This window comes from Patagioenas fasciata, chromosome 2 (genome assembly GCF_037038585.1).
Source record: "Patagioenas fasciata isolate bPatFas1 chromosome 2, bPatFas1.hap1, whole genome shotgun sequence".
In the NCBI taxonomy this organism is placed as follows: Eukaryota; Metazoa; Chordata; class Aves; order Columbiformes; family Columbidae; genus Patagioenas; species Patagioenas fasciata.
The window spans coordinates 99,922,943-99,941,001 of record NC_092521.1 but is presented as its reverse complement, the minus strand read 5'-3'; the positions used below and the strand labels follow the sequence as shown (position 1 = coordinate 99,941,001).

At 40.8% G+C, this 18,059-nt stretch overlaps 1 pseudogene; it reads left to right on the top strand.

Moving 5' to 3' along the window:
* The first annotated feature begins 7,510 nt into the window (after positions 1-7,510).
* On the top strand, positions 7,511-8,296 carry LOC136097752 (large ribosomal subunit protein uL30 pseudogene; annotated as a pseudogene).
* Positions 8,297-18,059: the final 9,763 nt, after the last annotated feature.

Below are 18,059 nucleotides of genomic sequence, written 5' to 3'. Positions count from 1 at the left end.
GGGAGCTGGAGCCATGCCAAGGAGAACAGGAAGGAACCAGCTCCTCATCCCCAGCAGTTCCCCCTGTGTCACTGAAGGAGAGCATGTATCATGTCTAATTACACGTGTCCTGCCTAAATCATAAGCCCTTTTTCGAGATGTGGACCAAACAGGACTACTTCACATTGCCTCCTATTCAGGCTAGTAGCTAAATATCACTCTGGCCTTATGCCTGTTTTTTAAGCTCCAGTTTTCTTCAGCTGTGGTGGGATAGCTGGGGTAGCACTGGAATGCTGACCTGGAAAGAATGAAAATGGTGGAATATGCTTGCCAAGCATATTCCAAGGATGAACGTTGGAAAACCATGTTTTGTTTTTATGTCTATACATTAAATTAATCTCTCCAGTAAGCCACGTTTGCTCAAGAATGTGATTTTGAGAAGGAGTGGCAATTAAAATTCCTTATGCACTTTCCAACCTTAGAGCTGAGGCCAATGCATCTTAAAAAATAAAAGCAAACCACAAACACATGTGCATACTATGAGCATCTGATCACCTGACTTCAATCAACAATATTTATTTATCTGAACCCTCTTTTTCAAAAGTATTCATTGTCACAGGTGATCCCCCTGATATCTTTATGGGGATACCTACCAGACAGACAGACAGAGGGAGAGGGGAACCTGCTGCTGCTCCAATGATTACTATGTAGGTTCCCTTTTTCCCAAGTGAGTCCTGCAGGACGTTTCTAAAAGTCTCCACCAGCTATTCGAAGGAGAGTGATTACTGGAGAGAAAAAGAAACAGACTTTCAGTACTTTTAAAGCAGGGGTTAGAAAAACAAGCATGAACCTTTTCTCCAGCCCTGGTGTCCTATCTATTCCTGTTACTGGCTTTTCAGAGTCTTGGACTATCTATATTCAAAATAACACTTTGAATAGGGCCCCAAGTGGTCCATGATTTTAGTCAAAAACTTAAATCAGACTTAGCTTCCCAAGGACATTCTCTTTTTTTCCCAAGAGCAAAAGATTTCCACATGATTTGCGGTTTACAATAGGATTTTCTTTTTTTTTACAGGAGCTGTCTGCTGAATCTCACTGAGACTCAGCCATCTAACCTTCTTAGCTCCTTTGGAAATCCCACCCTCAGCCATATGAAACACAGTATTTTAGCTGAGGAATGAAGTTAGCATTCACATGGCTGTCTGATCCCAGGTTTTGTTATTAGACGACAGACTTAAAGAACATGGGGACTGAACAGCAGAATAATTAACTGTGGAACTTTCTCACTCTGTTAAACAAAATGATTGTGTCCAATGACAGAGGCAAGGCACTGAAGTCAGAGCAGAGATAAGAAGCTAAAAGCCAGCTGTTTGAATATGAGCTGTTTCCTTCACACATATAAAATGAAAGACCTGAATGTCCTCCTGGATCTCAGTGACGAATGGAAGTAGAATTAAAATGGTGGGGAGTAGAACCATGCAAAAAAACAGAAGGCACAATTCTTTTTGTTTTCTTTTTTCATATTAATGCACTTTAGAAGATGCTCCAAATCTGTTTCAGAAATTATGATCTAGCTTTATGGACTGTTTTGTTCAGCATAGTTTGAAGAGTGCAGCTACAAGGTGAAAAAGTAAGAGGGGAAAAAATGCATTCATGTCTAAAAGTAATTCTAAATATGTAATAAATCTGCAGTCTCAGTTATAGTCTTCAGTTCTACTTAGATAATTACAAACAGGAGTTTGAGGAAACTTATTTGTACGTGAAAAGAAGTATAAATATGCTTATAAAATAAACATAACCTTTAATCTGTTGGGAATCCTACTGAAAGCTATATATGTATGTGTATATATATATATACACACACATCTGTGTATGTGGAGGCAGGGATGATATTCAGACACAGTAACAGAGCAGTATCAGGACTTTATAATACAAGCATCCTATAAATCACAGGCTCTTATCACATACCCAAATACTGTCCTAAACTGAACTTAAAGAACAAGATACAATTGTATCTTTAACTAGGTCCCCCAAAATGTGAAAATCATCTTGAAATGCAAATAAACATAAATAGAGCCTTATTTTTCTGTTTTTTAGTATGAACGGCATGCTTAAATATTGATTCAGTAGGGATCCAGAAGCACAATCTTTTCTTGAAACATTAACGGCCTTTTCTTCACCATCCATACTGTGTCTGAAGTACTCACCCAGACCAATTCTGCTTAAATAGTAAGGTGTAATGAGCTGATTTCTGTCTTTTTTTTTTTTTTTTTTAAATGTGGCCTAGCAGAGTAAAACAAGTTAAAGAGCTTTGGCTTAGTTGAAACCTAAGATTATCAGGCTTTAGCTGCACGCAAACAAATTTAGCAGTGAATACTAACATGGCAGCTTGGTCCAGTCTAGGTCAAGGCTGGGAAAATCTCATTTTGGGAAGAACTGATCCCTACTCTACAGCCTCTGAAAATTGTAGACAAAATTAGATGGTGGCTGCTATCCAGAGAAAGAAGATTTTTCCCCCTGTTTTGCAGTATATTCAGGGAGATTTGGTACTGTTGACTGTGATTTCTGTAAATCTGTCAAGAAAAACACAGATCTTCCCCTTCACCTGTGAATGAAAATTTGACAAGATATTCTGGGTTGGAAGAATATTTAGGAAACAAGTATCATATCATTGCCCCACTAATGTCAGCTTAAGACAAATACATGGCCAAACTTTTCAGGTGTATTTTGGGACATTTAATCTGAACCTCAGATTTCAAAGGCAGTCTGAATTTCAAGAATAATTACTAACCATTCAGTAAAGGTCAAGTCCCTTTCCCCTTTCTCATCCCTTGCGTTAGACCTTCAAGGCCTCAGGTGTCTTCTGAAAACCTTAAATTTTCAAAACCTATACCTGCAGAAAGAGAGACCAAAAATGTACTCCTTGGTGCCCCAGGCAAGTCGCTGTGGCCAAGTGTGAAAGACAAAAGGGTGATCAGAGTTCAGACCCACTGTCTTTGAGGGGCCAGAGCTCTGAGTCATCAAAATGGTGGCTAAAATAGCATATTTGCAGAGTTCCTCTGACGAGAAACCTGAGTGTCAGATGGGGAAAATTTTGATTCTCATAGGAAAAAAATTTGGTAAACATGTTCCACATTGAACAGGGTCCGCCCACACTGAGAAATCCAGTTTGCAGTCTTCTGTTAGTTTTTCCTTATTTAGTAAGAAAACATATATATAAATGTAATATTTTTTTTCATTATTTATTTATTTTTTAATTTTTATTTTCTTGTGGCTGAAGCCCCACTTACGGGCTTCCAAAATGACAGTACTAAGGAGCAGAGCCTAACCTCAACGTTTGGTGAAAAAACACAGGAAAGACAGCATCTCCCCTGAGAAGCAGAGGCAGTGCACAGTATTTCTAAACCAGTGGACAAACAAAAATATACAAAGCAGCCACTACAAAGTCAGTGCACCTCTTCCCATTTCTTCTGGATATTTAAGGTGAATCAAAGCCAAGCTAGAGGCTCCATGCAACTACAGGGAAAGAGTCCAAATGTGTCATTTCATGATGAAAAAGTGTGAAGTGCAACAGTTCTTGCTCTAAGCCCCTCAGTGTTTGTATATAGTTCCGCATAAAACAGACACTGACAGCAGAGATCCAGCTGGGTTTTTTTGCTATTGCTAATTTGAGGAACAGTAAGTCTCCATTAGGGATGGACGAAGAGGGATTTCTTTGAGGAAAAGTGACAGTGGTGAAGCAGAAAAATATTTTCTTTTTTCTCCCCTCTTAATTCACTTTCTCTCTCGAAGGATCTGGGGTTTGTAGTGAGTACCCAGGCTGGAAGCAACATGGCTTTTGAACAATTACTGGTATTACCTAGTATGAGAGAGCCTCCTTGTATTCTCTCAAAGGCTGGCAACAACGAGTACTCATTATAACTTATTCCTATCCTAAAGCTGAAAACCTGTTTTACAGAACTCCTAGGGAATGTACAAGAAGTGCCCATATGCAAAATGATAGGTGTCAGAGAAATCATATTGCACTATCAAAGCTGTATTTATCTTACAATCCTCTTTTTTCTGATAGAAAGGTCATTTTAATTAGCAATTTGGGGCAGGGAGTTATTGTTGGTAGACACAGCCCCATATTGATGGTTCCTCTATACGTTAGTGCACGAAAATTAACATTGCTCAGGTAATCTTGCTGGCAAGCAAAGAAACAGCTATCATGTTACTTGAAAGAACTTAAGCTGTATTGTATAGCAGTCATTAGTCTCCTTGAATCTGCTCATGATGATGAATGCATCATTCTGCCTGACTGCAACTTGTGTAACAAACAGCACAGCCAAGTCTTTTCTAGTTCTGTTATTCTGTTTTAAAAAACACTGACATTTTCTTAAACAGACATAATTTACAATTTTAAGTAACACAACAGTGCCTTGGTGTGTAAGGGCCAGCAAGCAAACAAGACTCCTTTCACAAAGATTAAAAAAAAATAAAAACCACAGTCTCATGCTCTCTGAGGTCACCGTGGCTTAAAGCTGGGGTGAGAGGGGAGGAACTAGGACCTTTCTGTGACATATCTTTGGCGTTGAAATATGTATTATGCTCCCACAGCAGAAACCCCAAGTGCAAGTAGAGGTAAAAGCAATCTGTAATGCCTTCTGGGAACAAACAGCTGCCTGTGCCTACACCATCCTACTAAAGCACCTCAGGCAGCAGTTTTGGGGTTTGAGCATCCATGCTGTTTCGATCCCTGATTTCTATTCCCAGCTTGTCTGAGTTGCCCTGACTGCAACACCACATGGGAAACACCAGGAGCAACCAGTTCTCACAGCACCCACCAAAGTGTCCCCCGCACACCATTTGGCTGAACCTCCTTGTCAGGCATCATTGCCTGGAGCATCTTCCACCTGCAAACACGTACAACATCAGTCTGCACAGGATGCCCCTCACCACTCATACTCCCAGGCAGATATCACTTTCCTTTATGGGATCGGCTGAGCTAGGAGGCATGTTCCGCATACCCATCATCTGTGTGCCACCCATCTATACTGGAAAGCACAAGGTGATTCTCATGAACTGACCAGCAAAGTCCTGGCATATGGTGAAACATTAAATAATGTGAATTCCCTTCTTGTGGGCACCAAACAGAAAACACTGTCCTGCCTATGGCCCTGGCACAGCTGGGCTTCTCCACTGCTGCAGTGCTGCCTGTACAATTCAACTTGTCTCAATCTGGCAGCTGAGGACAGATCACAAGCACATGACATTGCAGACCTCAAGGACAAAAATAATGGTGTACTTGTTGATGCTGAACTGCTGTGGCACAGGTTTAGAGGAGATCAGAGTGGCAGCTAAGAAGTGGATGCGCTTTCCTCTCCAAGCTTTGTGTTGAAGCTACTGTAAAGGGCCATGGAAGTGGCCTTTTATGTCTGGAATTAGCTTCTTGCTCTCTGTTTTTCCACATTTGGAGGACAACATGATTCCTATTGTAGGACACTGTAATATACACAATAAAGTCAAACTGTTTTCTGTCACAGGGTGTTCATTGAGGGTGTTAGTCTTGAATCACAGCCCCTGCATTAATATGACCAATAGGAACCATTTTATCCCTGGATGAGAGGATCAGCATGGCATTGTAGGATGCACATGAAGGGAGGCAGCTCGGTGTCTATAACGTATGTGGGATAGACATTAATTAGGTCTGGGGCTTGTGTCTGGAAGGACTATACCAGAGGGCTTGTGGGGCACAGATGCTTGAAGCAGCCCCTTGTAATAAGAACAAGCTTGCTTGGAGACTCATGAAAATCTTCCAGTGTGGATGGCACACACCCTGCATTGCTCTGTGAGGAAGTTCCTAAGGAACAGCCTGGCAGAGTTAGCAGATATGGACAGAGAATTTTCAGCTGAGCTTGATCGTTTTTCAGCTGATTTACCTTGCACTGGTTTCAAGATACAGGCTCACACATTTAAACTCTGGTTTTCTTCCTTAAGATGCCAGTGTGAAATTTTCTGGAACTGATTTACTTCTATTATTGCTGTTTTCCTATCTCTGTTCTTCCCTCTTAGAGCTTTAGCAGTGTAGAAACTTAGAGCAGACCTACAGTTCTTAGGTTACAACAGTACTATGGTTTTACGTGAACTACTGACTGATGTCACAGCTAAATATTAAACCATCCCATATATAACTGCCTCAGACAAAATAAATAAAGGTCCTTCTTTCCCTGAGGAGAAGTCCTTCAGCGAAAATACTGTCTCTCTATTCCACCAGCCGCCAGGACTGCAGCAGGAAAGAACAGCATCTTGTCGACTTCAGCAACCTATGAAAAGTATATGACTGCTATGTTAAATTTGTGATGAACCAAAAAGCACAGGTGATACATAAACTGCAATGCTGGCATTGCCAAATAAGTGAGAAGAACCACTCTGTGAGGGAAAATCTTCCTCACAGGCTTCCATAACAGCAAGAGTGACAAAGAAGAGAGTATCACAGTATCACAGTATGTTTGGGATTGGAAGGGACCTCAAAAGATCATCTAGTCCAATCCCCCTGCTGGAGCAGGAACGCCTAGGTGAGGTTGCACAGGAATGTGTCCAGGCGGGCTTTGAATGTCTCCAGGGAAGGAGACTCCACAACCTCCCTGGGCAGCCTGTTCCAGTGCTCTGTTACCCTCACTGAGAAGTTCTTTCTCAAATTTAAGTGGAACCTCTTGTGTTCCAGCTTGATCCCATTGCCCCTTGTCCTATCATTGTTTGCCACTGAGAAGAGCCTGACTCCATCCTCGTGGCACTCACCCTTTATATATTTATAAACATTAATAAGGTCACCCCTCAGTCTCCTCTTCTCCAAACTAAAGAGACCCAGCTCCCTCAGCCTTTCCTCATAAGGGAGATGCTCCACTCCCTTAATCATCTTTGTTGCCCTACGCTGGACCCTCTCCAGCAGTTCCCTGTCCTTCTTGAACTGAGGGACCCAGAACTGGACACAATATTCCAGATGGGGTCTCACCAGGGCGGAGTAGAGGGGAAGGAGGACCTCTCTCGATCTACTGACCACCCCCCTTGTAATACACCCAAGGATGCCATTAGCCTTCCTGGCCACAAGGGCACAGTGCTGGCTCATGGTCATCCTGTTGTCCACCAGGACCCCCAGGTCCCTTTCCCCTACACTGCTCTCTAATAGGTCATGCCCCAACCTATACTGGAACTTGGGATTGTTCCTGCCCAGATGCAGGACTCTACACTTTCCCTTGTTAAATTCCATCAGATTATCCCCCGCCCAACTCTCCAGCCTGTCCAGGTCCCGCTGGATGGCAGCACAGCCTTCTGGCGTGTCAGCCACTCCTCCCAGCTTAGTGTCATCAGCAAACTTGCCGATAGTACACTCTATTCCCTCGTCTAAATCATTAATGAATATATTGAATAATATTGGCCCCAGTACTGACCCCTGAGGCACTCCACTAGATACTGGCCTCCAACTGGACTCCGCACCATTGACCACCACTCTCTGGCTTCTCTCTTTAAGCCAGTTTGCAACCCACCTCACACCTCTCTTCCGGCGCTGACCATGGCGGAGAAGGAAGCAAAGAAGGTGCCATCTGTACCGGAAAGCCTGCTGAAAAAGCGGCAGGCTTATGCGGCTATGAAAGCTAAACGTCAGAAGAAGATTCTGGCTATAAAAAAGGCCCGTAAGGCGCAGAGGAAACTCATCTATGCAAGAGCCCAAGCTTACCACAAGGAGTACAGGCACATGTATAGGCAGGAGATCCGTATGGCCAGGATGGCCCGGAAAGCTGGTAATTACTACGTTCCAGCAGAACCAAAACTGGCATTTGTGATCAGGATAAGAGGTACCAATGGTGTCAGCCCTAAGGTCCGCAAGGTGTTGCAGCTTCTCCGCCTGCGTCAGATTTTTAATGGCGCATTTGTAAAACTCAACAAAGCTTCTATCAACATGTTGCGGATTGTTGAACCCTACATTGCATGGGGTTATCCCAATCTGAAGTCTGTGCATGAATTGATCTACAAGCGTGGTTATGGCAAGATCAACAAGCAGCGCATCGCTCTTACTGATAATTCCCTGATTCAGAAACGCCTTGGAAAGCTTGGGATCATCTGCATGGAGGATGTGATCCATGAAATATACACTGTCGGGAAGAACTTCAAAGTTGTGAACAACTTCCTTTGGCCTTTCAAGTTATCCTCTCCTCGGGGCGGAATGAAGAAGAAAACAATCCACTTTGTGGAAGGTGGAGATGCTGGTAACAGAGAAGATCAGATCAACAGACTCAAGAGAGTAACATGGCCTGAACCGCAAGGAGACATGCATTAAATGCTGTCCCAAACATCTGAGCTCTGTGTTCATGGCTCAGACTCATTGCATCACTGTTAAAATTTGTTTAAGTGTTGGGGCTTTTTTTGTTATTGACCTTTAATGGACAGTGAGTAATGGAAATACTCAAAACCAGCACTAATAGAGGGGAAAAACCCAATGTGTTTACATTCTAGGCTCCAAATAAGATCATGAATGTCCTAAGTAATGTGACAAAGGCTACTGTCAGGAGCACAAACAGGAAGCATGGTGACTTACATGTGACAGCCCATACCTGGATATTTCCAGAAATTTTCGCAAAAGTGAGTAGTTCAAATAGCTCAGATAAGGATTAGGTACATATGCAAATATGAGGGCTTTACCTGAAAGAAGTTCGAGCTGTCAACCTTTTCCAAAACCTCTTCATCTGGGGTACACTCCCTGTGTACATCCAGCCTTTTGGTCATGCTTACATTTTGCTGAAGAAGCAAGTTTGATAATATTTTGTTCACTCACTCTTTCCCCATCTTCCAAAACTTCAACCCACATCAGTAAAATAACATGATACATAAGGGAAATTGTTGTATTTTTCCATTGTCTACAGACTAGAGAAAAAAAAGAAATCAAATCTGAAATTAAAAAATTGGCAGATATGAATTGAAGTCTGTATTAACTAGAAATAACAGCAGAAAGTATATTAATCTGATCAAAGCAATATTTTATATCCTGGGGAACCTTTTGAAGACTATTTAGAAGTAAAACAAGTGGGAAAATTCTCTCTGTGCCAAATTTTGGGCTGGTTTTTAAACACACATCAAGGCAAAGCCATAAAACAGCCAATTGCCTGCATCTTCTGCCAAGAGCAGCATTCCCTCTCTCTCTCCCCCTCACTTTCTCCCTTATCCTCCCTTCAAATGAATGAGATCAAGATCAAGATAATTGTATCAGGTCCTTGAAGCACTTTTCAAGTTTGCAGGAATATTGCACTCACATTACTACAAAGATACACACACACACCAAAGTCCTTTTGGATGTTTCTGCTGCTGCCACCACCAAGGAGCAACAATAGGACTGTGGAGGTAGTTAGTGGCATATAGAGGTGACTGAGGGAAGCAGAGAATTTGGTAGCCAGTGGAAAGATAAAAAGCAGAAATGGGGTCACACAGGAAGGGGAGAGAGAGGGTAGCATTTGCTCTGGATGCTAAAAGTGTCTCCCTACAGCTGTGTGCTAATATTATGATTATTATTTTGGCAAAGACCTTTCTGGTTTCTTTCCCAAGCTGATCCTGCTCCTCTCTTGTGCAGATACTGAGCTTGTACTGGGCCAAAAAAGCAAAAGAAACAAGGCCATCAGTTTTACATTTGCTGTGGTCTATCAAAGATATTTAACTCGGGTCAACAGGGGAAAGGAGGAGGAGGGGAGAAAAGGACCATGTTAATGCTCACAACCTTTGTAAGGACCTTTGACTTTTCTAATAGTTTTAGTTCAGGATGAAAAGGTGACATAGATGAAGAGAAAAAATTTTAATTCTGGATTGCCTCTGATGTAAATAACTGATGCAAATAACTCCATGTATCTGATTAGCCTGAAGCTTTCTGAAGACATTAAAAAAGCTTGAGTACTAGAATATTTTCCTGCAGGAGGTTATGGTTAGATCCTTCTACTCCTCTCTCTCATTCTTCCTTCTTCTATCAAACTACAGTATGTATGTCATTAAAGGCTTTTTATAGCTGTCACTAGGTTACATCAGCTCAAGCCCTTTTCACATCACATGTTGAATCAGCAGCCCTCCAAACAGCGCTGTCTGTGACAGGCACCAATGCCCACTGGCAGCAAGGCAGTTTTACTTTCTCAGTAGCCTGAAAAACAGCTTACATATAGTTAAACTTCTGGTGTTGAGCAAAATTATTCCTTAGATAGCCATTCCTTAGAATTATTCCCGCACCCCAATTATTCCTTAGAAAATAAAGCTCTGCACTCTGAGGTGTTTCTGTATCCCTCCTGCAATTGAGAGTCCCTGCAATATGATGCTTCCAAGCACATTTTCTCAAAACTCCCTAAAATAGGGAAGCATGACAAAATATGAGGCAGTATGGGTACAAATAAGAGTAGAAGCTGAATTTGTGAGTATCAGTCAAGCATGTTGTGATTGAAATCATAAACTTAAGGGGGGTTGTTAAGTTTAAAATTAACATTCCAGTAGCCCTTACTTGCACTTTCTATTTCCTTTTTTTTTTTTTTCCCTCATTCTATTATTGTGACATTTGTCTTCATATGTTGCTTCCCTCTTTAAGGCTGTTACTTTCATCATACATCCTTTTCCTTTGTCTACTTAAAAGTCCTTACAGAATGTCACGTACTTTTTCTTCTTTGTAGTGTCTCTTTTCTGCCAGCCTCCATTTTCTTTTGTCTGAAACAGCTACACTCATTTGTCCTCTTTAGGACCTCAAGCCTGAACGCCATCTTAAATCAGGAAACACTTAAACACATGTTTAGCACTGGGGTTAATTTTTACATGAAGTGCACGGTAAGCGTTTACCTGAAGTTGATCAAAGTTCAACTGCTCTGCCAAACAGGTGTAGATTTTATATAGATATATATATATATATGTATATACACACATACATGCATATAAGACAAATGTTTTGGTTTGAAACTGAATAGCTTTTCCGAAGGAGAACCGCTGGCTCATGAAAAGTATTTGGCAAATTATAACCTCTGCCTCAGGTACCTAAGACCCTGCACAAACACATCCCGTCTTCATCCGCGACACGTAAGTGGGGTTTCATTCCAAACTGTTAATTTCTCTGCTGCAGTGGACTTCTGCAGAGCGAAGAAGCCACTGCAGTGGAAGGTCTCCTGGAGGAGGAGCAGGAGGACAGCAGGAGGAAGCAGCACATCCTGTAGTTCTTGTGGTACAAGGGCACAGGTGGTGTATCTAGAATATGTCTTCCAGCTTGGATGATGCCTGGAGCTCTGCAAAGTGGCTGAGCTGACCTGCCTTTGCACAGGCAGAACAGAGCTTCTGGCCAGGAACAGACAGCCACCCAGATTGCTCCTTCAAATTGCAAGGTGAGCACATTTACAGCAAAAGGGGGCTCAAAAGAGCTTTCACAGCATTCCCACCCACTGCTACTCATTGTTTGTACTGAAATTTAGGTGTACCCTCAAATTCTAATTTTTCCATTCAACTGGCTTTGCAGCTTTCTCTGTGGTTGCACACACACACACAGGTCTTCAACAGAGCTTCACTCCACCTTGACCCAGTTCCTTTCACTCTGTTGGCTGGATAGGCTGAAAGATGTGGGTATAAATTTCAGGCACAGGATAGAAATGGTTTTCAAACCAGAGCTGTTTCCTGTGCAGCATTCAAGAATGTGGGCAGAGGAGCTTGTGTCTGCTTGGGCTATTGGTCTCTGCCAGAAGTGGGGCTTGACCCACATGCTCCCTCCGCCTTTCTGCCTGGATGAGTTACTCTGCTCCATGCTTAGGTCTTTGCTTTTGCTGGACCTCTCAGGTGGTCTGTTTTCCCCTGTCATTGTATTGAGACCTTGAACTGTGAATTCTGCTGGGAACAGATTGCCTAAAAAACTGGGCTTTACAAAGTCTGTATCCGTTTGGAGATTCAGTTGTTAAATCCATTTAGACATGCCAAGGATATCAAATGCATTTGGGTTCTTTTCTGAGCAGAGAACATATTAACATTAATAAGAACTACCTCAACAAGAAAGTAATTGTAAAACTGGGAGCCTTTTTGTTTTGTTTTACTTCTAATTTCGGAGCCCGTTCTCAGAGTAAGGCCTTGGGTGAGGAAGTGGAAAGGCAATTACTTCCAATGTACTGGATGAATTTGCCAGAGGAGGGAAACTGAATGTTTGATGCATTCCCCAAGGCCAATGTTCCACAATTATAAAAATATACTACCTCCCCTGTAACTCTGTGAATATAAAATGAAGCAACTTACCTACCATTAATTAGCTATATTTTCTAGGTTTATGGACATTGAACATGGTGTGCTAATTTGCATATATTAGCATGTAATTTGCATCCTTACTTCAAGGTATTCAGTTTTATTGCCATTACCTTTTGTGGCCTATTTCTCTGATGACTGTAATGGAATACAAAAGAGATTTCTCATTGTGTTTACCCTGTTACCTTATACATGAGTCTTGAAATAATGTGTCATGCTGAGAAGTGGGAATTTTCATGCAAAAGGTTTTGCTTTCAAGTCCGAGCCACTTCACGACCACCCACCCTGCTGAATTTTCTAATGCTGCCTATATTTCCTGGCCACTGTTCTTTTTTCACCTGCATAAGGATACACAATATTTTAAAAGTGAGGTACAAGTGTAGAAATTTGCTCTATTGCCTGCACTAAGAAAAAGAGTCAGACACAAAAATTAATGAGTCCTACTCCATCTATCAGCACCTAAAGGCACAGAGAGAGAAAAATAATCTGCAGCTGGAGAAAGCTCAGCAGGGTCAAAGGGCAGTGCCTGCATCTGCATTCACTGAGAGGCAGAGAGGAAAAATAAAGGGTCTCTTTTTGTTGCAGCTCAGCACTATTTTAGAAAGCACAGATACTAACTTAATTACAACAGTTCCCTTTTGCACTAGAGCACTGCAGCAGGCTATAAATCAATACTTAAGGTCACATTGCTAAAAGCACTGAAAAATAGCCTTTTCTCTCACTATAGCATGTTGTTCGCTGCTCCTGCATCAGTGTCACAAGAGTTCAATATCAGATAGGGAGCAGGGCTAAAGCAATGATTACAAAAGAAATCAGAATTGCAAAAAAGTAAAGTGCAAAGCGAGCAAGTCCAGCTCATGGCAGATACCATAACTGCATCAAACCTTCTGTCCCCTCTGAGCTGAGAAACAGGAGACACATCAGCAGGTGCCCAGCAGTATGAAATGTTTCACTCTGAGCTGAATTCTTGTTCTGGAGGCCAAGTTGATGGGAAAAGAGCAGATGTGAAGAAATTACAGTTATTTCTGCTGAATATATCTTTGGCAACTTTACCATACATCTGAAATCAATGATACATGTGCATGCATGACATCTTATTTCAATAAATTGTTGGGAATGAGGCTCAGGAACTGCAAAAATTGATTTTTTTTTTTCCATTTGCTTTTCTATTATACCTGCTGACCCAGATATTTCACAACCTTTGGAAGAGAAAACAATTCATATGAGATTGGGAAGATATGGAAAAAGCCACTTCCAGCTGCAATACAGCTTGGCACAGCATGGAATGGCTTAGCCAGAGGGAGGCCTCTTTTTGTTTGGGTTCACACAGGCAACATGTATCCAACACTAATACTAGATAGATAGAGGGCTTGCATCCAGGTGCCCAGAGTACTACAAGAATGAGACACAGGATCCCATAAATATCTAATTTAGTTACTCATTTGTCTACAGTTTTGCTGTTTATAGACTAAATTACGGAGCTTATAAAAGTGTAATAGAAATTGGGGATGGGAATTAAAGAAGTTAGAAATCTATCCAATATTACAAAAAAAAAAAAAAATTCCAGACATTTTTGTTTTCAAAGCATAAACAGATTTTCACCTAAAATGAAATTTAATTTCCAAAACTTTCATGTTTTCTTACAAGGGAAGCTGCTACGCCCATGTCCCACTACACTGCTAAACAGGGTTATTAGTTCAGGTGTGAAGTGATGGAGATACATTCAATTGGGAGCTACCACTGCTAGATTCTCTGTATTTCAGCCTAAACAGAGACGTTGGAGGTCTGCCATACAAATGGAAGAATGTAGACACCTGTCCAGGAGCTAATGGTCTCAGGCCTGCATCAGGATGTCCTTTGATATAGAAGGAGAGCCTCAGACAATGCATTTTGGACTCCACAAATCATGTTTTCTGATTGCACTTTTTGTGAAAAATCCCTGAGAAGAAGAGCAAGAACACAATGCAATTTTGCGCTGATGGGGGGATTATTTTTTACCCTTTTGCACAAGTACAAATATCTCCAGTAACCTGTGACACCTGTCCTGATAGCAAAAGTCCGTGGAGTACTGAAGACAACCTCGTAATACGTTTGACGAAGAAATGTCCCAGATCCTAGCATGCAGAAGATAAAATTGTCCACATTCATCTTCATGTTTAGATATAAAGACAAAGCTAATCTCTTCCTTTTCATTCTCTGTCAGCAAAGCTCATGCATAGCCAGTGAACACGTGGTGTCTAGGAATAAGAAAAAGACACTATATCTCTTCTTACAAACACTGGTATTCTGGTGATGGGTGTTATACTAGTTTCTAAACAGAGACAAGGCCTCCTTTGAAATTATTCTCTGTTACTAATGCACTTTTGGATATATTTAGGTTGGAAAATTTTGACCAAATGGATAGGTATTTGTGGTAAAATATGATGAAGCTTCTTTATTACAGTAAAAACTAGTAAAATCCCAATATTCAAAGCTATGCCCTAAATAAATTTACTGCTTCCTAATTCATCATGGTGCTGTTGATTTGAAAACATCACGTAAGGTCTGTAAGTCCTCTATGACAAAATAATATCTGATTCAATGTTTTTGAAGGCTTAAGTAGTGCTATAGGAGGAAGGAAACCTCAATGTACTTTAAATCATAAGAGACTAGACAATGCCTATACTTCAGACAGCACAATATTTACAACATTATTTACTACAGTGACAGCTATAAGCACTCAACTATGCATTCAGAGTGTTGCTATATTTATTTAATTTTGTTCGTTTGCCATAGCTCATCCCAGTTGTCAAGCAGCTACATCCCAAGTTTTAAGAAACAGGTACATATGTACAAATGGTAAAGTGGCTGGGGATAAAACATTGTGCCAAAACTCCAGAAAGTAAAATACAGATTTTCAGAAGAGGCCTTCAATATTTTGAATGTAATATTTAAACCATAACTTAGGAAAACCTTAAGTGAGTATTTTCTACATGCCGTATAAAACTAATTTTTTTTTATAATGACTGGTGGTGTTGCATGATACGAATAACATGAAAGTGAAAAAGCTAACCTAGGCCTTGGTTGTTATTGTCATCTGAAATTTGCGCCATTGCATAGGCTGGATTTCTGCCACTGTGGAAGCCTTTTTTTATACAAAGAGGGGTCATACCGATCATTAATCACAGGTATGCTCAAGCAGTGCCGCCATAAATACTGAAAGTGCATAAATTCACAACTGAAGCTATACTGACATTTTTTTCGCTTCTACAGACTATGATATGCAGAAGTGATGTAGAGAATGCCAATAACATACACAGAGTAAACGCATAAAGAGCATTTCCTCATATCCTGCAGATTTTACTTGAGGGATTCATTAAGGCAGTTCATCTTGAAATTCTTGAATACTGTAGTTTTCATCCGTAATGCACATGGATAGTCTTCATGCATATTGAGGTTATGGTTTCAGATTTTAAAGAAAAAAAGTCCTGTAATTATTTCCATATTACTTGCATACTTTTTCTAAATGCATCCTCATAAAAGTACATTTCCTTTACACTCACTGTGTCATATTTACATCTACATCTGCTATCAGGCTAAAGGGAATGCAGACAACTGAAAATCTCTTCATTAATAATGTTGAACATACATATACATAGATAGATACATATTTCTATGTCTGCTATGTATACCACTGGTTTGATCCACTAATGAATAAAGAAGGAGGGAATACTGTTATTTTGAAATATCTGTCTCATGTATTTTCTTTCTGTGCCTTGGTAATCACACAATATGAAATTAACGGAGCTTCTGCTTATGGGTGTTACAGATGCATATAAATGTCTGGATTTTGAGGACTAAAACAACCAACAAAGATGCAAATAGTTTTGTATCCACTCCTGGCTCTTTTATGGATTTTCAGTGTAACCTTGGTCATGTCAGATCATGTCAGAGTTAGGTGATCCATAAAGTGAGATGAGGTTTTTAATCTACATCATAGTGATGTTACGAGACTTAGTTACTGCAGTTAAGGCACTTAAGTGTTTTACATGCTTTTGCAGGATAGTTTCTGTATGGGATACCCCTTCCATCAGTGTATGACGGGATTGCTAAAACAGCACCAGATAAACTACTCACAGGGACCTGGAATCACCAGAAAAGTTATTGATTCTAAAAAGTTCAAAAACTGCAACATATTCTTGGGAACCATCTAATGGTATTGCAAATGGTTGAAAACTTCCATAAAACCATCAACAAATATGTCGGTCTTGAACAAGTTGAAATTGTACATAGAAGCAGATATTCTCTATGTTGTTTTAAGTTATATTGTTCTGGTCTTTTGGTGTTTCGTGATTTGCGTTTGTTTTCCTTTGGAGGTGGGAGACTCGGATGCCTAAAAAAATTGAAATATTTTGGCCAAAATGAAAAATATAATGATTTTAGATGTGCTGCCACAATACCTCCTGACATATGTAGCTGGCTTACTTTGTGCCTCGGGCTTGTCAATTGGTAGAACTCTTTGGCCCGCCTACTTCTCCCACACTCCACCTAGGTCGATTGCAGGAGAAGTAGCCTGAGCAAAAAGCCCTATGATAAAGAGGAATGAGCCATCAGAAATAATGTTGTGAATTAGTTTAGGAAGATAGATAAGACAGGCAGACATGTTTAATCTTTGTGGAAACATTGGCTGTTTAGGTAGAAGGTGCATGTCCAGATATCACCACAATGCCACCCAGGTACCACCCGTTTCAGCTTTGGGAAACCCATGCAGTTCAGGCAAACCTAAAGCCAGATCAGCCTCTGGTGCAGCGGCATTTATAACTAGCGATTATCCTTTAAACAGAATAGCTTGTTTTGCTCCAGACAGCAGTTTCACTGTGCAGGGTAAAGCCCAGCTTTGCTGACACGGATGCATTCGCAGTACGAGTGTTTCGGCATTTCACATACCTGTCAAGTGTGCACAGCACAGAGGCAGCTGGAGGGGAGATGGAAGGCAAAGAGTCCTTGTCATTCCTGGAAATGGGATGTGTTTACCAGCTCCTCTGAGGCAGTCAAGTTGTCACTGGGACTGGAGAGAAACTTAAGAAAGCAGGAAAGAACTAGGTGTTGTTACAGATTTATTTCTTAAGAGAAACTATTCCCTTTCTTGTGTTAACTGTAAAAGGTAAAGCAGGATGATTTTTACTCAGTGATGCCTACAGATATTCTGCTTTTAACAAGGGAAACACAGTGGACCTCTGCTTACCCTCTTCTGGCGGTGTTAGGCACTAGACTCTCATGTGTTTACAATGTGCCTTCACAATATTTTGTGGATATAGATTAACTGCTTTCTATGGAGACCACTGGATTAGCCAGTGCCAGAACTTGAATCTATTTAGTAAAGTGCCAGAGGGGAATCAAACAGAAAAGCCAAAAATGAGAACACTAAGACAAGCTAGGCAAGCAGTCAGAAAGGTCTAATTATTTAGGGCATAAGCTAGCTGCGGTTCACATACTATGCAACTAAGGATCTCCAAATATTCAGAGTACTATTATTCCTTTGTATACCAAAAAAAGACCAATTTCAAGCAGCTGCTTTACCACTGCAGGACAATGTATCCAGTCCTTCATAGCTGAAAGTGCAAAAGAGGAAATCGATGGGACCATCCAGGCAAAAATAAGAAATATTTCCAGCCTAGTAAAAAATTACTGCAAGAGTGGAAACTTCCTCTTGCACACTTTACATCAACATAACCACTCCTTATGGCCATATCAAACCTGAAATTCTACTCTTTTCCACACTATATTTTTCTTAAAGACAGAAAAATAAAAATACTGGGAAAGACAGTTGGTTT